Below are 5,846 nucleotides of genomic sequence, written 5' to 3'. Positions count from 1 at the left end.
GTATTTTAATTTGTCACTTAGTAGTTTTCTGTAACAGCTAGACCATTGTGAACAAGTCAGTGAAGATATAGCGAAGTTCATTGAAGGAAATAGCTTATTCCTTCCGCAGAAAGCCATAAGAATGGCTTTGAATTATGTCCACGGAGTGGAGAGACCACCCATATCCATTACTGATTATGCATAGCTGATGCAGAAGCTGGGTGGTGGCTGCAGCCCAATGGACAGCATCAGGTTTGGGCATAGCTGAACCATCAGTGAGCCCTGCTCAGGCTTTCAGGAAGCCTCTGTGAATGGAGAGCCTCTTAGAGTCATGGCTTTTTTTAAATAGAGGAATGTAGGCTAAAGTTTCTCACAAAGGAAGTGCTATTACTTATTCCTGTAAAGCCAAGAAGCCTCTGAGGGCAGCTGTGTTCTTCAACATACCATTTACAATGCAAGGCTGGCTGGCTGGCCTGCCCACCTTGTTAATTGAGTGCAAGTTGATGTATATTCAAATGGAAATATCAGACAGGAGTGTCATCACAAGGCCTCCATGGGTCAGTTCAGTTTTGACAAGAGCCCAGTAGCAAGCTAACATTTGCTTCTCAGAAAAGGTGGTAACTGTGTCACAGACGCATCAAGTCCAGACCTTAATGGGTTCCCCTGAGTAGAGGCTGCCTTCCTTTGACAGAGGCTACGCTAGGCAAAGTCATTAGTCACAGAGATTTGCAACTCAAAGGGATCATTAGGGGAGTGGAGCCCCAAACATGGAGTGTGCCACAGCTTCCTGGACAGCTTCCAACACAGCCTGTTAGTTTGGGTCTCACTCAAACCATATTGATTTGTAGCTTAGGCAGTAGAGAGGACCAAATAGAATGCCCAGAGGAGGCACATACTGACTTCAATCCCTGAGCAATCTCATAAGGGTCGGCCTCATGTTGGTGGTAGAAGGCTGAAGTAACACTTTCCCCTTGACTTCTGAGGAACTATTATGAATCTGCCCAGAAAGTCTCAAACATTTACTTGGTGACTCATATTATGCCTTTGCCTTGTTCCATTGGGAAATGCTCAATCTTCAAAGGCTGCTTGCTATACAAACATCCTTGAAACATAGCCTAAAAGAAAAGGTGGTCAGTGCCTCTACTCTCAAGACATGTAGAAATGTGAGAACCATTGGAGAATTGTCTCTCAGTATTGTACACTAAAACGGGTAAATTTGACTTCATGTAAATTATATCTGATTTTTTAAAAACCACAAAAACATTTAAGCTTTCATTCAAGAGGTGAGGCGGATAGGAGGATGAGCTAATCTAGAAATTGTTTCTTTTATTTCCTCAAGAAATTTGTTTTTTAAGTTATTTATTATTTTTCAGTTACAGTTGACATACAATATTATGTTAGTTTCAGTGCACAACATCATTATTAGACATTTACTAGTGTATACCTTATGAAGTGATCACCCCTATCTGGTACCATACACAGTTATTACAATATTATTAACTATATTCCCCATACTATTGTTTAAATTCCCATGACTATTTGTATAACTGCCCATTTGTACTTCTTAATACCTCCCCTTTTTCACTCATACCCACCTCCCTGCAACCCTCCTACCATGGTTTATTTATTTATTTGTTTATTTATTGTTAATCTTTATTGTTGAAAGTGTTACATAGGTCCTCCTTTCCCCCCATTAACCTTTTCCAGCTCTCTCCCGTACTCCCCCATCCTTAGGCCTCACCCGCCCCCCCCATTGTCTGTGTCCACAGATTATGCTTGTATGCATACCAATTCATTTGGAGGAGATCAGCCATGATTTATTTTTATCTGAGTTTTTCTAAACATATAATTGGATTGGAAACAAATAAAAAGCAAATAAAACTTTGCTTGTTGTTAAGGAAAAGGACCTAATAGTGCACTAGGCACTCAAATGCCTTTAGCACTAAATTCATTAAATTGGGTTCAGTGATGTCTATGTACCTTGAAAAATCTATTGAGTTGAGTAAATACACATCCCATGCTATCATAATTACTTATTATTCTCAGAAAAAGGCAAAATGTGTTGATGTATTGGCTAATAGTCCATGGATCATATACAATTAGGAAGAAATGCGTATTGAAGAATTCCATGGTAGAGATGGAAGTTCTGTCATTTATTACTCTGATACTCAATAGTTTGTAATATAGAAATAAATTATTCTAGATTACTCTATAGGCAACGGGTTTCTGGGTCTTTGGCCTATAACAGTGGTTCTCAACTCTGGTTGCATTTATCTAGAGACCTTTACAGATAACGAAGCCAGACTTCATGCCTACCAATTTCGATTTAATTGGTTTAGCGTGGGAATCATGCTGTGGTAGATTTTTTGTTTTTGTTTTTGTTTTCATTGCCCCAACTTATCCCAGGGTTACAGTCAGAGTTCAGAACCACTGACTGGCCTTTGCCATGGAATCTGCTTCCCTGTAATTCTCTTTAGCTCCTTAGTCTTTGAGAAAATTACTAACAGTGTTATATAATTATATGAATAATAAAAACACGCAAAATAATTTAAGAATTTTATGGCTTTGCCTTTAAAATTCAAAATGAAAGGTGAGACTCAAAATATGTCATTAATTTATTACAACAGTTTTTAATTTGAGGAGTGAAGGTGGCAAATCAGAACCACCTGCATCATTTTCAAATTAAAATAGCCATGTTCTCACCTAGAGATTCTAATATTTGGAAGGGGATGTGGGTGGGGAGGGGGAGATGTATAATGTTAAAGAGTTTTCCATATGATTCTGATTCCTACCATGGCTAGCACCACTCCACCTTTTGTGGAAAACCACAGGTTTATCCCTTATGCTTCTAACTTGAAAAATAAGTTAGATATATGTTACAATGTATAAGTGGTCAGCCCTAAGACTCTACCCTCTTGTTATGTGATCAGATTAATCATTTGGGAAGCCTCAAAACATGAGTCTGACAGGAGGAAACTATTGGTTAAGAAATACACCACAAATAAGAGCAATTTAGGCACAGAACTAGCCAAAAGCTTTCCTACTCTAAAACAATGAATTTGTTCTGGGAACAACTAAAAACTTGTGCTTATTCTTGGAAACATAAAATTCATACAATGAAAGGAAATGATCATATTAGTAAATTCAAAGTATGTTCTGTAACTGAAATTTCTCAATAAAGTTTCTAACTCACCCAAATAAAGCAATAAGAAGAATCCGAGTATTTTGAAACTTAAAAAGAAAAAGAAAGAAAGTTCAAACTTTCTTTCTATGGATATACCTTGCTTGTTCCTTGCTTGCTTTGTCTAAGAGATAAGTAGAGGATGATCTCATTAGTGTCTTTAAATCCTTTGTTACTCAAAGTATGGTTCATTCATCAGCAGCATCCTATCGCTTTAGGATTTGTTAGAGATGCACAATATCAGGCTCCGCCCCCAGGCCAACTGAATCATTTTTTTTTTTCTTTTGAGTGTGAGAAAGAAACAGAGAGAGAGAGGGTGTGTTGATTTATTTAGTTTCTTTTGAGTATTTTCTTTGTTTTTAAATAATAGTTTATTTTTATTTTTTTAGAGAGAGAGGAAGGGCCAGAGATAGAAACATGGATGAGAGAGAAACACTGATGGGCTGCCTCCTGCATGTCCCCTCACTGGGATCAAGCCTGCAACCCAGGCATGTGCCCAGTCTGAATCAAACCAGCAACCCAACCAACTGAGCCACACTGACCAGGGCTTAAGTCCTTTCTTACACACTTTCCTTCAAATTTGTCTAATGCTTTGAAGGACTTTCTGCTGCTAGATACTCTGCAACAAAAGCTAAAAAATCGGCAGTCACAACCCCTGCGTTACTGATTTGGGGTGTGGCAGTCACACCACTGCTCTGCTCAACACTGTGTCACCCCAGACTTCCTGCCTTTCCAGAGTAGAGGTGATCTTTTACGTGGCATCCCCTCACTCCAGCCCTGAGTCCAGGCAGGTTAAGTGGCTCAGAGGGCACTGGCTGCTGGTTGGTGAATCAGCATCTTCTCCCTGGATCCCTGGAAGCAGTGGCTGTGCTCTGGGCTGAGATACAGGAGTAAATGACTCTACCCCAGGAGGGACTGGGAGGGAATTCAAGCCCCATGTGTGCCCTCAAAGAGGTCAAATCACAGCCTATTTTATACATTTTACAGCATCCAACATCTAAGCAATCATCAGTGAGTCATGTGCACGTTAAAATTTAAGAAGCATTGCCCAGGTGGCATGGCTCAGGGGTTGAGTGTCGACCTATGAACCAGGAGATCATGGTTCAATTCCTGGTCAGGGCACATGCCCGAGTCGTGGGTTCAATCCCCAGTGTCAGGCGTGCAGGAGGCAGCCGATTGATAATTCTCTCTCGTTATCAATGTTTCTATCTCTCCCTCTCCCTTTTCTCTGAAATCAATAAAAATATATTTTTAAAAAATTTAAGAAGCACTGTGTGAGCCCATCAATTATAAGATGACCATCTAAACTACTATCCAGAAATATGCAATAGTAACTGAGAAATGTCTGTAACACAAGACAAAAAATAATACGTTTTACAGAATTATTTTAAAAAGACAAGAATAAGGTGTGTGTTTTTAAATCTCTTCAGTTCTTTCCTTAAACCATTGAACAAGATCCTTACAATATAACATGGTGGGATTTTTATCTTTCTCTTTAAATATAGTCAATAGATGATAAAGCTGAAGAGAGCTTGCCGACGGTGTTGGTCCTGTGGCATTATGTATTTTGTTGCTATTCTTTTTATCTCAGTTTTCCATTTCTATTTCAGAAGTGAGCACAACAGGCTGCAATGCTAACAAGCAGAAGTGCAAACTTCTCTTGGTGGGGAAAAAAAAAGAGAGAGAACAAAACGCAATCATAGCCTCCACTTGTACTTTTATTTCAAATCAACACTATGTAATGCTATTTGTCCAGGCATAACACTTCAAGGGGGGAAGGGGTAGGGAAGAAAACCAAAGTTACATTGTATGACCTTAAGTAAATACATGGCCTTTTATTTTTTAAAACGGTAATTAAAATCAGGCTGATTTCCAAAAGCAGCTCCAATATAAACGTTAGGCATAATAACAAAAAACAATAATAGCAACAGTGTTCAAAGCCCTTATTCTTCCCTACTGTCACATCTGAACATTTCATCAGATGAGCTTGCCCACTTTTATCAGCATCCTCTGTATCCCCCTCAGTTCATACTGAGACCTCCAGGTGAGCATGCCTTCATATCATGTTTTCTCACCTACCCAGTTAAGTGATGAGTATCATTGTGAGGGTAGAACTCTAAACTTTGTGTTAAGATCTGAACAGTAAGTACTTTGAACTGGAAACCACATTTTATCATGTGCCTAATGTTTTCACAAGCAAGTAGCCAGAAGGGTTTATTTTCCTTTCATAATGTATAGAACTTTAACTTTTGCAATTTAGCTAATTTGGGTCTGGATGGATAATTATGTCACTAATAAACAGCATGCCTGGGAGTAACACGTAGAATATGCATTCAGGAAAACTCTTGGTAAACTGTGCTAGTATGTGGACCATGTATGATGTAAAGGGCCAATCCCTAATAAAGACCATGCCTTATAAAGAATGAACAGTGGGTTGGCCTGGTATACACAGAGACGGGTCTGCACTCTCAAAGTAACTCCTTGTGCCAAAGCTCATAATGTGATGTTTGGTTCTATGCCACAATAGTAGATTCTACCTATAACCAATTTATTTCTGTGATGGCTTTAAGCCAATCTCCTGACCTCTATAAACAAATAATTGAAAAGTTTAAGCTATGAAAAGAGAAATTAGAACGATGTGTTTAATGAAATGACTAGTTTGTTTTGTGTGCTTGCATTTTTTTCA

The sequence above is a fragment of the Myotis davidii genome, unplaced genomic scaffold (assembly GCF_000327345.1).
Source record: "Myotis davidii unplaced genomic scaffold, ASM32734v1 scaffold162, whole genome shotgun sequence".
Lineage (NCBI taxonomy): Eukaryota > Metazoa > Chordata > Mammalia > Chiroptera > Vespertilionidae > Myotis > Myotis davidii.
Note: the sequence above shows the minus strand (reverse complement) of the source record.